Here is an 18,157-nt window from a genome sequence, read left to right on the forward strand (position 1 = left end):
ATTATATTTTAACAATAGGATAAAGAATTCTATGCTTCTCATGTTTGCACATAAGTCCAAAAATCTCACCATATACAACCTTTAAATTTTCTTTTATTGAGAAACAAATAGCAATGAGACTGTTTCAAAACTGAATAGGACTGTTTCAATAATTAATACATTGTACACTGTTATCTTCTTACTGGTTATCCATAGTGCAAGATGCAGACATGATATCCTGTCCAAACACTATTAGTACAAATCTTTCTTCTCATTGAATTAAGCGAAAGTAGCTATATATCTATCCTATTTTGTATATACAGATACAAAATGGCCCTTCATTTGTATCCCCTTTTTTGTTTAGTCCTGTCAGAGGTGGGTATTCTATTAGCACCTAAATACTATAGGTGCATGAATTCAGCAAAGCAATGCAACACAGTCCAGCAGTCCACAATAGTAGTGGGTTAGCCTCAGAAGTTGTTGACCTGAGACTTGCACAGCTCAGCATATTAATATGGCTTTACTTTATAAAGCTCGTTTTTATACTTTTCTGCTGGATGGTTAAGACCAAGATAAAGCAAGACCTATATAACAAGAAATGTAACTTTGTGTCTGACAAGGTCAGTCAAGTCCCCTCAGGATTTATCCTGCAACCCTGTACCACAGTTTGTAGATTCTTTGTCAGTGTCAGCCATGTGGATGAGTCACGGCCATAGCTTGACCAGTTTGCTCTCTGTGAAAGCCTGAGAGAATGTTTTCTCTTCATGTGACTCTCCTTGGGCACACTCTACATCATCGATCACGTTGCTCTGTGGCCCCATAATCTCTGCCAGTCCTTGAACCTGTAATAGAACCATTCTGCTTTGAAAGGGATGTGACAGCTGAAACACCCACAGCTGAAGTGTCAGGAAACATGCCACGCGCTTGCAAATGGCAGGGAGACGAGAGGGACAGAGAGAGTGGCAGTGCCCACTCTTACATCCGGGTGGTTGGCACTTGAACTGTCAGTTCTTTTATGTGAATGTGTACCCTGCCATTTCTCCCTCCCCTCACAATAACAGCAAAAGCTGATGCTTGTACCTGGTTGTAGGGTGAGTGGCAAAGCAGCTAAGAGCTTGGGCTTCGCACCCAATTCCCAGTTGCAGTCTCAGCTCTGCCACCTACTAGTGATGGCATTTGAGGCCAGTGACTCTGCCTCAATGCCTCCAGTTTCTCATCTGGAAAGTGAGGATGATGATAATCAGAGTATGCGCCTCCTGGGAGTTTGTGAAGGCTAAATAAGTTAATCTACGCGGAGCTGAGATTGGTGCCTGACAGCAGTAGCTTTATTTCCCCATTTACTAAGACCTTCTGTGAAAGTCTTTTTATGCTTCCATTCCTTTAATCTTAACAAAAACCCTAGAAGAGAGGCTATGATATACTCATTTTTACAGGGGAAGAAAAGCAAGCCTGGATAAGTTCATTAAATTCCCCAGACCCTCCAGTTAGTAAGTGGTGATGTCAGAATTTGAACTCAGGCAGCTGGTCTCCTGGGCTACCTTGCTGACTATTGGGTTCTGTGGCTTCCAGAATCTGGACCCAAGAATATCAAGTTAATGTCCAAGTTAATTTCACTTTCACAGCCTGGATAAACGCTTTCCTCCCTGACCCAAAATTCACTCATTTTCCCCATTCTAAATACACACACACACACACACACACACACACACACACACACACAGAGTTTTTAGAAAGTCTCTGTGGATAAAGCCTAACACCAAGCCATGTCATCCTTTTTTTGTTTTTTGTCCTTGCAAATGCTGAGACCACAAGCACAGTTCCCAGCCATACATTTCTTTGTTAAATAATGGCTCAAACCAGACCCGAGTGGCAGTGACGCATTTCAGAAGTTCAAAAGCTACAAGCAGAAAGGGAGGAAAAGTAGGTTGTTCTGGAAGCTCTGCCAGCGAATTCCATGTAGATAGATGACCCATATTATTATGTCAATTAAGCAGGCTGTGGGGGGCTTTTTACGACATGGAACATTTCAGGGTAAAGTGGATGCGGACTGAGGTTTGCTGTATGCACCAGGGCCTTTCCTATGTAATTCAAATTAATGGAAGCAGGTGTGGATTTGGCTGGAATCCTCCAAGGAGGCTGAGAGGCAAAGTGGGACACAGACTTTGGCATCCATGCAACACCAGTCTCAGCGCCACGGTGCTCACCCGTGCAGCCCAGGCGGATAAGGAGGTCCAGGCACACGAGGCTAGTGGCGCCCTTGTGAGCCTCCTCCCAGATGTTCTTTCCCACCCAGCCCCGCGATCATCAGTTCCTTCCCCTTCCATATACCTGGCCTTTTGAACATTTCCACATCAGTAATTCTCTTTTTTCAAACCGCTCCTTCCAGCATACTGTGTAGACATGACCTGGCTCCTTTCCAAGCCATGTGTCTTACAGAGACTCCCTGTGGCCACACTGACCTTTTCCGGTTTCTCCAGCAGCCCAACCCCTTCCCACCTTAGGACCTTTGCATGCATTTTATAAATTACTTCGTTTTCTGAGTTTCCTAGTAGCTCCTTTGTTTGCTAGCCTTTGGGTCTAGCATCCTTTAGGTCTCTATTTTCCTGACTCCCTGAAATACTGCTAGACGTGATTACAGTTCATACATTCCTATCAGATTATTGCCTGTTTCACTCTTTTCCTGGCCAGGAAGCTCTGTGATTGTGCCTAGTTTGGGTCTTGATTATATACAGTACCTAAGACCTTATTAGCTCCTAGCCCTTGGCAGGGAATCAATAATTATTAACTGTTGAATAAATCCATGAATAAATTAATTCCATTTTTTCAGAGTCCTCATCTCTGACAACTGCGAAATATTAATTGCGTTGATTCATTAGTGGCAATGTGGATGTGCTGCTTTCCTCAGCCAATGTGTGTGTCGCTTAAGAATCCTAAGACTGAGGATTCGCCAAAGCAGCCCTGGGATTCTCTGGAGGGAATGGTGGGCGGCTCTGGGTTGTAGCAAGGATGCTGGCCCTGGACAATCCGCTTGCCCTCGCTCCTAGCTACCGCTGGCTGCACCAGGGACCTGAAAGGTATGTGGAGGCGTCAGAGTTGATCTCAGGAGGCGCTGAGCTGGACACACAGCCCCGATGTGCGTGCTGGGGGTAGGGAAGCTGTGGGGCTCTGGAGGGCTAAGGATCAGCCTCAGAGAATTCCCTGCTACTGCTGCTGGTTTAAATTCTGCCTCCCATCATGCCTTTCTTTACGCTGCAGCATGGTGCATTTAGTGAAGTAAGGCTGCCCCTAGAAGTTAGGAGTGGTGGCACTTTTGTGACCACTGGACAGAGTACAGTTAGGCATAATATTTTGAGCAGGGAACTCAGAATATCTAGTAAACTTTTAATATATATACCATTTCATTTAAGAATTTATTTGCTGCAAATTTGCTGTAAAGAATTTTTAAGGAGCATGGAAAGATATACACAAATATGATTCTTATACAAAAGCTGGAGAAAAAAACCTCAGCTACCTGACAGAAGGGGCTGGTTAGATAATTCTAACATCATTATTCTATTTGCTGCTGTCATTCAACAGAATATTAGGTATCTAGTAAAAAGAATGGATTTTACATAATGACATTAAAAGCTATCCACACTGTACTTTCAAATGGGAAAAGATATAGAACATTTTAGTTTTTAAATAAGTATCTCTTAGAGCAATATATAAATATATGTTAATAATATGAAAATTAATTTCTATATTGTCCTCAGCCAGGTGTGGCGGCACATGCCTGTAATCTCAGTACTCGGGAGGCTGAGAGAGGAGGATCCCTGTGTGTTCAAAGCCCGTCTGAATTACAAATAAGACCATCTCACATAAAAACTTCCTATATCCTCTAGCACTCACTGTGTACAGATTACGGGAATATTCTACTTAACTATATCAATTATGTATTTTAAAACAAAGGTATGGAAATTATTTTCAAAATCCGATAAATCATTATTAGTAGCTTGATCAAGAGTCAGTCTGGGGGGTGGCAAGATAGCTCAGGCACCAAAGTGCCTACTTGGGCAAGCTTAGGCAAGCGCAAGGATCGCAGTTCGAGTCCTGGCACTACATTCCAAGCCAGCCCCATCCCCAGGGCAAGCTGAGCTGGCCATAAAAAAAAAAGTCTGCAGACAAAGCTTTAAGCTTATGAAGAACTCTGCTAGTTAGCCAGAGCTTTTGGAGGAGCTGGTCATTTAGGCCTGGAGCCTGCCTGCAAGATGACTGGCAGAAAATCCTGCCTCCCTGTACTTACATCCTGTGTGGCTGTAGAACTTGGCCCAAATGATGCTAGTTTTCTTCTATAATTAGACTCTAAAGAACTGTGATTTCCATCTTGGACTCTCTGGCTGGGATCACCTGCTCTGGGGAAAGCACTCTATGCAGAGGCCTTGGCTGAGATCGCCTGCCAACAGCCACATGAATGAGTGGGGTCCCTGAGACCCCATTACACCGCAGCTGACTGCAGTCTGGCCAGCAGCCACTGCAGCTTTGTGAGAGCCCCAACCAAGAGCAACCCAGCGAAGCCACTCCAGGGCTGCTGGCCTGCATGGTGAACAACCAGTGTTTCAAGACTCTAAAGGGTTGGCTTATTTATTATGCACCCATCAATAACTGATACAGGACCAATCAACTCTCTAAGTTTCAGTATCTGATTCTCAACCAGCACAATTGTTACACTAAGCTTGGTTTCAAGCTGGTTCCATATTTGGGTCCAAAGTACACTGGTGAAACACACATCTAAAACTAGCATGGGGTTCCTTGTGTCCCCCAGAAGGTCCACCACTAACGACAAGGGCAAGGCACTGAATCTCAGGACGGCCACTGGGGTCACAGGAGCCAGGAACTGATTTGATCATCAAACATTCAAATTAAAAATCTGCCTTTCCTCTCTGACCCAGCTAACTGTTCCATAATTGAGTCAGACTGTGATTCAAATTAAATGCCACAGGAAACCTACCAAACCAAAGGACAGGAGGACAGAGCATTCAAAAAAAAGCTAACACTCTCCTGCTAATCGCAAAGATCTCAGAGGAAGAAGAAGCAATGGGTGCCTTTTGTTCATAGGTTGGATTTTGCTTAATGCCAGCTGCAGAGAGGGGCAGAGGTCTCCTTATTGTCCAAATCTTTTCTGCCATCATTGTGGCTGTGTTTGCACTCAGTGGCCTTATTTTCAGTGGCTTTGAATTCAGGTATCAGCACCTGTTCAAATAATCGTAGGGCAGTGTTTCTTTTCTCTTTCAGATGGTTTGCAGGTGCACTGTAGATACTCTGTACAACTGGAGAAAATGTGGGCATGAATCAGCACCGCAGAATCAATGAAAAGCAGAGAAGCATGCCTCCCGTGTGTGGGGGGAGGGAATCACCACTGTCACAGCGTCAGTCTGCTTGGAGACCTGGCGGTGGCTGCCAGGGGAATAAGACCCAGAGGTGGCTGCATTTGTCCCTGCAGCACAGCTCAATAGCACAGGTATGGAGTCCGTGTAAGGCTTCTCTACTGGGGTGTGAGCAAAACAAGTTCTACACCTCAAAGTCTTCTTTCCACAAATATAGGTACAAGATGATATGAGAGGTCAACCGCAGATTCATCTGCAAACACTTTACAATAGTAGCTTTTTCAAGCAATAGGTATTAAAATTTATCTCCAATCAACTAATATACTGAGATTTGTAAGATTTCAGTGAACAAACAAAACTTCTGTTCAAAACATTGAGTACAACTTTTCAAGAGATATTGCACCGAGAGAAAAATTCTTCATTTTCCATTTGATACAATGCCATTCTGATCCAGTTTACCTACCCTTTAAAAAGGAATACTTAGTACATTGGTTAAACTAAATCCCACCTTATGCATGAATTTACATTTACAGAATACACATTTTAAACAGAAGAGTGGACTCATTATACCTCAATAAGTATGGTACAGAAAATGCACCATGATGTAGGTTTAAAAATTAACAGGAAAGAGTAAAATAAAGAAGGAAGAAAGAGAAGTAGAGAGCAGAGCCCCCCAAAAGTCAGGAGGAAGAAGAGGCAGTAGAGAGCTCACCTCACGCAGAGAGATCAGATTCGTACCACTTCCATGAAGTGAAGTGATAACATCCCCTGGCTTAGAACAGCGAAGGCAAATGCTTCGGTCTCAGGTCTCTGTCATATTTGGTGGCCGCCTGCCAAAGAACACCCTCTCTGTTGCCATGGGTGACCTAATTCTATGGCATATTTGGTTCCATTCTTTTCGAGCTTGCCTACGACTTGCACTGAAAATAGAAAGGTAACTAAAATGACTGCAGCGTCCCTAAATTTATTTTTATTTTCCTGCTTTTTCTGTTTCTACTTTACTTTTTAAACTGACACATGAAAACAAAAAGAAGTTGTATATGATAATGAGATACCACATGATTTTTGTCTAAATGTGTGTTTAGAAAAATTCATCTAAATATATAGGGAAAATATGATGAAAATTTTACTGCAGATTGAACAGTGATAATTAATGTATTTTTTCAAGCTACCTACTACTGTCATTTTACTTATACAGCAAGAAGAAAGGACAAAAACTCCTCAAAGACTGAACGCAACACCTCACAATAAAAATTTAAAGGGGGCAAGGGAGATGACTCAGTGGAATAAGTGCTTCCCTGGCAAGTGCAAGGACCTGAGTTCAATCCCCGGTTCCACACACACACACACAAAAATTAAAATAATCTTGTCTTGCTACCCAGACTCTTTCTAGTGAAATATTATTGAATCCCAAATGCCTGGGAAGCAAAATGAGAGTTTTCTAAAGATTGGGAACATGCCAAAAGGTACATAATTATTTGGGCGTGTTGGAGACTGGGCCATACAGGGTTAAGTTGCTGAGCACAGGGAGCTGGGGCTGTGTTGGAAAACAGCGTATGCAGAGTGCAGTTGCAATCAGGAGAGCCACAGCTGAGGCAGTGAGGGGCTGCTGGCACCCCCAGTCCAAAGTGGTAAAGCTGCCAACCTTAGGGAGAAGATAGTTTTCTTAAATGGCAAAACTTTCTACCTAGAGAAGTCTTTGAACTGACCTTCCAAGGTCCTGGGCTTGCCTCCCCTGTATCCCCTTCCTTTGTTTGAAAACCAAATAAATATAGGCTGCCCAGAGAAGTTCTTTGTTTCAACGTCCAGGGACTCTTGAATTCCGTGAGAGGGTTTTGATCCTCTGGAGCCATAAAATCATGCCATGCGCCTCTTTTATTTAAGACATTCACCATCTACTCATTTAGGAGATTGGAGCTAGGCCAAGACCCGGATGTGGGAGCCACTACTTCTGGTCCCTGGGTTGGGGGAGCTACCAGGTGGGAAGTTTGCTTCCTGAACCTCCACTCACCCCTCACACTCACAGGAGAAAACATTTACAGAGAAAAACAGAAATGTGATCCTCTCAGGAAAAGTTTTGCAAATGCAGGTATATTAGATGTCCGGCTCTGTTAAAACTCATCACATCCAACCCTTCGCATTCTGTGGGCCTCTGGATGGCCAGAGAGCCCTGCGGCCACCGAAGATGGCTTGTGTGCAATGACACAAAGTGCTCTCTGCCTTAACAAAGCAAAGCTGATCAAATCCTTGTCAAGACACAGGCAGGGCAGGGAAAATCGTATTTGAACCTGAGAATGGATGGGGGCTGGGGGAGGAAACACAGAGTCTTGGTGTTGTATGTGATTTTGTAACATGCGTGAATTCAAACACTTGAACCTTGGCATTTTTTTTTAAATTAGCTTTTATTACTGGGCATAGTCCTGTTCTCCCTGTCTCCACAAGCAAAAGTGGGCATAAGTGGGCAGCTATGGCAGCCCAAGAAGCCCAGGCATCCATCCACTCAAGTGTCAGCTGCCTTACTTATTGGGAGTGGGTGGGTTGGTGAGCGTTTGTTATCCCAATATCCTCCTATGACTTGCAGAGCAAACACTAGCAAATCTCTCTTTGTAAGGAACTCTCTAACAGAAAGAGTTCCATTGTACAAGATGGAAAAGAATCTATTGTTCTTTCCTTTTTTTTTTTTTTTTTTTTTTTTTTTGTGGAACCGGGGATTGAACTCAGGCCCTTGTGCTTGCCAGGGAAGCGCTTATTCTACTGAGCTAACTCCCTGGCCCTCGTTCTTTCCTTTTCTGTCCATTAATTTTCTGAAGTTTTGATGCAGAGGCTAAAATTCATTTCCCAGGATGCCTTACAACTGAAGCACATCTTTTAGGCTCTTACCCAAACTCAGAACTAGATGGTAATATGGAGAATAGGGGATGGTGGATGTAGGTGTGATAGTGGCAACTTTGGGCTTTCAGAGACAGCTGTGGCAACAACTCCGGTGGCAGTTTTTGAGTATCCAGAGCTGAGATTACAGGCACATGCCACCATGCCCAGTCTCAACTGCCAGCTCAGGGTGCCCCAGGGGCGGGGCTGGCACAGCAGTCCCAGGATCGAGCCCCTGGCCCCTGCACCAGCTTGTAGGCACTTTAATTCACTGAGCTATTTGGCGGGTCCTACATATTCCTTTTGATAGATCTCCTTTATGGTAAAGTTCACCAAATTTGGTTACTACTGCTTATAACTAAGAAGGCAGTGGACTGGGAAGCAGAACACTGCTCTTTCTCTGAGGCTCGAATCTTTGTTATTCCTGGCATAAGCTCTCTAATTAGAACTTGGCTCACTGCCACCATGTCCCTATCTGAGTACGTACCAAACCATAGCACTAGAATAGTTGTCACTTTCTGGCCTTGTGGCAACACAAGGAAGAGCACAGTGTGCATCCGCAAAAGCGCCTGCCATCTCCTCAGGATGGAAGCACAGCTCTGCACCGCGTGAGTAACAATATTCTTGTGGATCTTGGAGGAACAAAGGGAACAAGAATCTGAAAACCTGCATGGTGGACAGAGAAGTCATGGCAGCAGAAGGGGAGCTGTTCGTGTTCACAGCTGCGAGCTTAAAAACAATGCACTACTCTAAGAACATGTCTGCTGTCTCGTGCAAGAGCTTGAATACTGCCAATTCTACTCTGTCAGACATAAAAAGTCTGAGCCCCAACTCACACCACAGTCAAGGTCTGATTTAAAAAAAAATGCATCACCATCAAAGACATACATGGATTCAGTTCATTTAGTTAATTAACATTTATCAAGCAGCTACCAGTTAGACAGAGGGAGGCCAGGTCCGCGGTAACCACTGTCCCTGTGCTGTGGTAACCTCTCCTCTGCCTGCCATTGACTTATACAAACTGCCTATTAAAACTTTATTTATTTAACATTTGTGTCATCTTTTTGCCTTTAAATATTCACCTTACATAAATGTAGACAATAAGTCTTTGCTATAGTGCTGATGTCATTTTTTTGGTCCATATTTTTACATCCAGAAATAAGAATCACTCTGAAAATGAAAATATTTAACAATTGGCAAGCTAAAAATGTCAGTATGTAATGTAATAAACCAAAGCTATTTCACCAAAGTATATTTAGTGTTGCTTTTATTTGCTGGATTTATCATATGCTAAAATATCCATAAGTGATGGATTACGGGGAAAACACTTTACCAGAGTATTCTAGGCATTTCCACATGGTTAAGTTTTACACTCTGTGATTTTAGTTGGTAGCTGTTGCCTGGCTAAGTGATGGCCCTGTTCAGCCCAGCTGAGAACATCAGTGCTTTCACTGTTACACCAACAGCCATGAAAGCCTTTCTCTAGGACCTTTGTCTCGGTGGGGCACATAGCAGGCTCCTTGCGATGGCATCAATCTGGGTGCTGCTGCCTCACCCAGCCTCTGTTCCTTACTGACTCCCCTTCTGCCTCTCGACCTTCCCGTCCCACAAATACTGACCTCAGTGCTATGTGACTGTGCCTGTCTCATTGCCTCTGACAATGTCGAGGCAGGTGGAGGTCATGGTACACAGGCAGTGACTCCCAGGGACTGGCATTTGTGCTGGCACTGGCCCCATGGCCCTTACCTCCCTCGGGACCACTGATGGGTGGCGTCTACCACCTCAATGGAGAGATGATTTCTCCGTAATGATGGGAGGAAAACATTTCCCGATGTTAACACCCAGCGCAGTTCTTGGTGCCCAGCAGCCCTGGCTACCCCCAAGTAAGTGCTTTCTGTAAACTGATCATTTAGAAACACTCTTCCTATAGGGTTCTCCTCTGCTCCAACAACGGATCCTTAGCACTTTCAACAACTTCACATGTTTCACACAGCGTGGGGTGGGACCACACTGGGCTGAAGTTTTGCATGTGCTGAGAATCCAATCTAAATAAAAAATCCCAAGGCCAGCTGCTGAGACCATTTAAATGCCAGTGGGTATAGTTACACTGGGTATATGAACACTGTGCTACTCTTTCTGGCAACTAAATAACAAGCAGAGCCAAGACCTCCTTAAGGTCCAATCATTCCAGTTGGAAAGAAGTAGACAGGTGAAAATTTTTCTCTGCTTTGGTCCACATCCATCACTACCTTCTTCCAGAGAGCTTGCAAAGAAAGAAGCAGGATTACTTTCCTGGAGTACAACTGGGAAGTCTGTTAAATATTTTCCAGAGCCCTGAAATAAAGAAGCAACATTACTGTGTGCCTTTGCAAGGTCTTACTTGAGCCAGGTTCATCTGACTTATAGGAGAACATTACAAAAAGTTTAATACAAAAGCTGAGTGTGGTGGTACATATTTGTAAGCTCAGCCCACTGGAAGGCTGAGGCAGTTTGAGGGCAGCCTAAACAAACTAGCCACTTAGCAAGACCCCGTCTCAGACTTTAATTTTTTTCTTCAAAAAAGACAGGCTGTAGCTCAGGGTGAAGGCCTGGATTCAATCCCCAGGGTTAACAAATAAGTTTTAAGTACAGAAATGGGCATAGACTTTGCAAAGCTAGAATTTCACTTGTAAAGCATTGGTAACTGCAAATTATTTTGTCTGGTAAAGATATGCACTATTTGAATGAAACAGTAACCCCAAAGTTTATGGCTTTATCATCCTAGTGAACATTAACCCATTTGGTAGACAGCTTGGCAAGCTCGTTCTAGCACTTTCTTTTACTGGCGCTATACTTCAGTCTCTCCTGCTCTTCAAATCAGGGATTTCCTTTGATGTTTCCTCTAATGAGTTAATTAAATCTTTGACATGTGCATGTTACATATTTGCATGAATTTTGGCTTTCACTTTTTTGAAACTGACTGACAACCCCAGTATCGTGCCTTGGGATGGAGAGTTGCAAACATGGTTAGAGAAACAGAGTTGCTTTCAGATAGAGCAGTAACTTGATTGAATTAATTTCATCACCCGTCAAGGAGGAAGAGGTAAGAATGGAAGCTTCAAAAACAAATGTCCACTAAGTACCGACCAGGGGATGTGGGGCTTCCTTGGCCTGCGTCTACCAGTTACTGTACATAGAGACCCCTCTGGATTTCACCAACAAACCAAGTAACTAGTCCTTGTTTCTATTTCCACATTGGCTAAATATCTCCAGGCATAAGTGAATTTCTCCAGGACTGAAGCAATTCACTGTTCAGACCAACATAAATAACCTATCTAGTTCATAGTTTCATTTTTCATGGTAAATGAATAAATTGGCAGTGGCCTGTGGTTCTGCATTCCAATTCTTTGTGGGACCTGAGAGCATGCATCTATGTTATACTTAAGTCAACACTGGGGGCGGGGAGATAGCTCAGTAGAATAAGTGCTTGCCTGGCAAGTGCAAGGGCCTGAGTTCAATCCCCGGTCCTGCTGGGGGGGGGGGGAAGGACAATTAAATCAACGCTGGTTCTACTACTAGATCAAGTTTCTAGGCCTGCTGCCTATGGCCTATTCCAGATCATGTCTTTTGGCCAAGGGACATGACCAGCCAACAACAGTGTAGGGTTGTAGACACAATCTTGCTCCTTCGTTTGTCTTTAATTTCCAATGTTTTGTGCAGCAAGACTGTTCTAATAGCCAATAAAAATATATAACTATGAAAAATGAAACAAACAAGTTTACAGAAAATGCAAACCCACAATTTTCATGATTTGATTCAGTAGACCCCAAATTATTCTATCAAACAGATCTTCTGTTAAAGATGTAGATGCTTCAGGCTGGCCAAAAAGCTCAGCAGATTAAAGCGCCTGCTTATGCAGACACAGTGGATGGGGTTCAGTCTCGGGGCCTGCTGTGCTGGCCCTGCCCCCGGGGCGCACTGAGACAGCGATTGAGACTGGGCATGTGGTGTCACAGTGCTTGGGAGGCTGAATGCAGGCAGATCACTACGAGTCTGACCTACGTAGTGAGACCTTGTAGACCCTGCAGACCCTGTACAAAAAAAAAAAAAAAGGTGTAGAAGCTTCTAAATGCTTACTCTCAACCGAGGTGCTGTGGTCAGGAGCTACACCTCCTCCAGGACTCAGAGAGAATGGTAAGTTCTTGAGCCCCATCCCAGGGGCACTGAAGCAGAGTCCCTCTTAGGGCGCATTAAGCCGTATTTTAAGAAGGTCTCCGGGGGATTCTGGCGCATGGGAAATCTGGAGACTTGCTCATGAAAAATAAACGCAAAACAAAAGTCAAAATTTTAAGTGCCAAAAAGTCTGGCCCTACTCCCCAAAAATAAATTTGATAAGAAGATTCTGTGTTTTCCAGAAAATTATCAGCCCTGAGAACTGGAGATCAAAAATGCCAGCCACAGTATTCCCTTGCCTTACTGGCCTTACGAAGTAGCTGCTGATCCAGAGAACAGTGACAGCGGGTAAGCAAGGGTCGCTGGCACTGTTGATCTCTAGCTTGCAGGGCTGGTTATTTTCTGGCTCAGTCTTATTTTGGGGAAAACGTGGTGGCAAGGAATGGTAATTCTCTAGGGAACTACAGACAAGATGTCCCCATATAAGCGCACATGCATGGCACACACACACACACACACACACACACACACACACACACACACACTCCCCCCTCTTTGATTATAGAAAACTTCTACTGGTCAGTGTAACGCCTAGGCTAGTAGTTTTTCTAAATGTTGATTTCATATAATTTTAGCTTTGCTAAAATAATGAATTGCTTTTCCCTGTCAATTGTTTAGGATAACACTGAATCGGTAATATACACTAAGTCACTAATATATCGGTAATATACACTGACTGCTGAGTGGATGAAGATTTATCCTTGAGCTTTCTATTCTGCCCAATGACCTATGTTTCCCTCTCTAACTCTCTTTACGTCACACCATTTTGAACTGTACAATATTTTATTACATTTTCAATGTCTAGTGAAGCTGGTCATCCTTATTTGTTTCAATGTTTGAAAGTTAATTTTTAACAAGTAGCTTTAAAATACTTTCAGACTAGGAGTTGTGGTGCACGCCTGTAATCCCAGTTCTTAGGAGGCTGAAAACAGGAGGATCACTATGAGTCTGATCCGTGTAGTGAGACCCTGTAGGCCCTACACTAAATACATTAAAATTAATAAAATAAAATACTATTTATGTTTTATAAAGTGCCTCATTAATATTTTCATTGAAATTGTTATGTTGGTTAACTCTTAGTTAATTTGGTGACCGGTAAGAAAGAAACAGACCCATCATCAAGTCACCTAACAGTTAATTATGTTAACAATTTCAATGGAAATATTTTTAGAAAACCAGGCTTTGGGTTCCCACTGCAGCTGCTCAGTGACTCTATGGGTTTGGGCAAAATGTGGAGCCTCAGCGGGACCGTGGTGACAGCAACACTAACCTCCCAGGGCTGCGATAAGAATTACCGAATAGCAAGGTGTGGCTCCAGACCTTTAATTCCAGAACTCAGGAAGGAGGCTGAGGCAGGAGGCTCATCATAAGTTGGGAGGGTAGTTGGGATATCTACAGAGTTCAAGGTCAACCTGAGCTACTTAGCAAGGCTTTGTCTCAAAACAACATAATAAGAATGAATAACATGACATGCAGATCACATGACTGGCTGCAAGTACTTGGAAGAATCTCTACACTTTTTCTTCATCTTTCTCTTTGTGAATGTCATTGTCCCTTCTTTACCCAATTAACAGTCATCTTCATTGATGGGATGAGGAATGAAACAATCTGTATTATATTTCTCTCTTGGCATTCATTTGGCCATGACCTGATGCTTTTAAGTATAATTTTTATTGCCACTATTTGGGGGTGAGCTGTGCTGTGGTCACAGGATTTGACATATGTGATGACAGGATTTCTAATTTCTCAGCTCTTACTGAAAAGTTCTACGTGTTCAAGTAAAAGATAAATTTGTAATTTTTATGTCTGAGAGAAAAATGCTTAATTTTCATAAAAATGAATTAAATTGGACTACATCAAAATTATAGATGCTGGAGCAGTGAGGGTCACAATTAACAGGGGGTAGAGGTAATCCATGGAGTGGGAAGAAATATTTGCAAATCTTCAAATTTATAAGAGGATTATATCCAGACTATATAAAGAAGTCCTAAGTTTAACAACAACAAAAAAACCAAACTAATTCAAAAATGAATACAGAATTTGCTTCAAGATTCTTCAAAGGCTTACAAATGATCAATAAGCAAGTAAAAAAAAATGCTCAACGCCATTACTCATTAGGAAAATACAAATCCAAGCCAGAGGAGACAGCATCTTATTCCCAATAGAATGGACACTATGTACCTCGGTAGTGTCCCAAATTTTCTGATCAAGAAGATTATGGGGCCAAAGAGGAAAGCGATCGATGACATAGAGTGGGCCTAAGGAGAGTCACATGGGGAGAAGACACTCTCTCAGGCTTTCACAGAGAGCACATTGGCCAAGCAATGGTCGTGACTCATCCACATGGCTGCACTGATAAAGGTTCTACAATCTGAGGTACAGGATCTCAGGACAAATCCTGAGGGCATTTCATTGACCTTCTCAGACCAAAAAGCTACAACTCTTGTTGCACAGGTCCTGCTTTACCTTGGTCTTAACCATCCAGTAGAAAAGTATGAAGACGAAATATAAGAAATAAAGCCATGCTGTTAAGTTAAGCTGTGAGTGACTCAGGTCAATAATTTCTGTCATTGCCAGTTAAACAGAAGACCCAATGCTATTATGGGCTACTGGACTCTTTTAGAATATTTTGCTGAGTTTACACAGCTATAATATTCAGTAACTGAACTTAGGAAAAATGGGGTACACCGATGAATGTCCATTCTGTATCTGTGTATTCAAAGTGGTTGGGGTAGATATATAGTTGCATTGTCTTAATGAATGGAATGATTTGTTCTATTGGTGTTTGTAAATAGGATCACAAGTCCGCATCTTGTACAGCAATTAACCACTAAGAATAATATATGCAGTGTATTATTTGTTGAAACTGTACTTCCGATTTGATTTGAAACTGTCTCATTGCTATATGTTTATCAATAAAACTGTAGGAAAAAAAAAAAAAAAAAAAAAAAAAACCCTAGCCTGGCATGATTGCACATGCCTCTAATCCCAGTACTCAAGGAGGCTGAAGCAGGAGGTTCACAAAAGCCCTGCCTGGATAACTTAGTAACTTAGACCCTACCACAAAATCTAAAATAAAACAAAAGGGCTCAGTGAAAGCTCTGAATTTAGTAAGCAATACCAACCAACGGACCAACCAATCAACAAACCAACCAACAAACTCCAGAAAACAGCAAGTATTAGTAAGAGAATGGAGAATTGAAACACTCATGCACTGTTGATAAGATTGTAAAATAATACAACCATTATAAAGACTGAAATGGTGGCTCCTCAAAAAATTAAAAATAGAATTGTATGATCCAGCAACCGCAGCTCTGAGTATATGGCCAAAAGACCTGAAAACAGAGTTCTGAGCACAACTGTGGTCACACCAGCAATGTGCACAACAGCTAATGGAGGAAAGCAACTGAGTGCCCACTGAACGGGCACATCAAGCCTGGTACATCTGTGCAACAGGATATTACTCAGCCTTGGAACGGAAGATAATCCTGGCACATAAGGCAACATGGGTGAATGCTGAAGACATTATGCTATGAGGACAATCCATTCACAAAAAGGCACAAGCTGTACAACTGTACTTGTAGGAACACAGAGTAGTCAGGTTCACAGGCAGAAAGTAGGATGGCAGTTGCCAAAGGCTGGGAGGAAGGAAGAACAGGAAATTATTGTCGAATGAGTACAGAGATTCAGTTTTGCAAAATAAAGAATTCTGTAGCCAGATGGTGATGGTGGCTACACACAATGTGAACGTACTAAATGCACACTCAAAAATGCCTAAGAAGGGCGGGGAAATGTGGCACAGCCCCTGCCTGGCAAGTGTGAGGCTGTGAATTCCATTCTTGGTATTAAAAAAAGATTACCAGGACCAGGGAGATGGCTCAGTAGAATAAGTGCTTGCCTGACAAGCACAAGGGCCTGAGTTCAATTCCTGGTTCTGGAAAAAAAACAAAACAAAAAAAAACCAAAAAACAAAAAAAACAACTTAGTGAGACTCTACCTCAAAAAAAGATTACTTGTTTTATGTTATGGTTATTTTACCACCATTTCGAAAAAAGTCCCACAGTTTTTGTTTTCCTTCCTTCCTTTTCATTTTGAACATAAGTGCTAATTCTTCTTGGTAATATCATTCTTTCTTCAGTTCTATCTGAGGGCTGGGCTGAGGACAGCCTATACCCCAGATGAAGGACCGGTGCCGTCTGTGGCATCCATCAGAGAATGGGTGGACCTTGGGGGGACCAGGGCCACTCAGGAGCTAAGGGGCAGAAATGGCCTTGGAGCGGGGCAATTAGTGAGTTCCCCCAAACAATCCCAATTGTAAATTTTTCAAATGAGTTCCCCTAAATCATCTCAATTGCAAATTTGTCAGAAAGGGGTCAGGACCAGACTAGTTGTAGAGACCGTTTGGCATTCGAAGACGAAATCGCACTGCATGAGGCATAGGTCTTAAAGATAGATTGCAGAGCTGAGATGGGTTTCCGGACAGCTCAACAGGATGCTGTGAAATGCAAGGACTGGATTACAGCTGCCCTTCCTTGCTTCCAAATCTCCTCGCTCAAAACTATCAGAATCCTAAGGTCTTTAGCAGTCAGGGGTCTGGACCACTCTTGTTTTATTTCTACCAGCTCATCACAGTGTTTCATCGGAAATGACCAAGGGAGCGTGGACAACGGCCAAGTCGGCTGTCGCAGGAGAGAGGGTGGCTGACTTGGTCCTAGGAGCAGGCTGCTGGGAAGCTCTTCCCTGTCAGGGACAGAGGATCCTTCATCTCAGAGGCTCTGAAGGAGCTGAGCTTGAGGGCTCCGCCACACATTGCACGTTAGTATTCAGTGCATGTCCTACCACTTCTGGCTATTTTTAATTCAAGAACGGTAGTGTACATCCTACCATTTTTAATTCAGACAAAGAAATTTTCCTGATTCTTTGTGGCTGTTTTATTTGTTCTAGTGGGCTTTTGCTACAGCTATTTTTGCTACAATTTTCTCTAATGAGTGGTCTTTTCAAGTTTTGTTTCGTATGACATGTGTCTCATTTTTTATGATAGGAGGATGAGGAAGTGGATGAACAATGACGTCTTTCTCCTGGCACAGTCCCTTCCCACCTGTCCCCGGCCCAATCAGACCTTGGTTAATGCTCTTAAGCAGCCCTGCCCAAGAGGAGGACTTGGTAAGGGGACCACAGTGGAAAGATATTGGTGTGTAGGACCCAAAGTAGACGGTATATTTAGAATAGGTGAAAGATGTGAAAATCTTTCTTGAGCTTTCCCCAATGAATGACCATATTGTCTGGATAATTTTTTCCGTAAATACAGTTGCAGATGTTAGTCCCGTTCCTTAGGGAGTTCATGGTCTGCAGAGAGACTACATCTGAAGTCAACCATTGGAACGTCATCTGGCCTTTCTTTCCAGATGTTTCAGGATTTCTGGCTCACTAAAGTTTGAAAATGTTATAAGTAAATATCCTGGCACCTTTCTCTGGCAATTTTATAGATAAAAGCCAAATCTTTCATCAGTTCTGCACATGCTTTATACCTAAAGTTGTTGATTCATTGAAATTTCTTTACTGGCTCCAGTACTTATCCATATTATTTTTTAAATATTAATAATTTTCGAGTCCTAGCCCAGGTCCGGTGAGTGTGTGGAGAGCTTCCTGCTACCTGCGCCGGCGGGACCAGTCCCAGCCCAGGCGCAGCGTGGGCCGGACCCTCTCCCACCCCCTCGGGCCGCCCTACACCACTC

At 43.0% G+C, this 18,157-nt stretch overlaps 1 protein-coding gene across 2 annotated transcripts in view; it reads right to left on the minus strand.

Annotated features, from left to right (window-relative positions):
* The window catches only part of Gng2 (G protein subunit gamma 2), a 125,102-nt gene that overhangs the window by 56,594 nt on the left and 50,351 nt on the right, over positions 1-18,157 (minus strand). The gene's annotated exons all lie outside the window — the stretch shown is intronic.

The sequence above is a fragment of the Octodon degus genome, unplaced genomic scaffold, assembly GCF_000260255.1.
Source record: "Octodon degus isolate 3935 unplaced genomic scaffold, OctDeg1.0 scaffold00102, whole genome shotgun sequence".
Lineage (NCBI taxonomy): Eukaryota > Metazoa > Chordata > Mammalia > Rodentia > Octodontidae > Octodon > Octodon degus.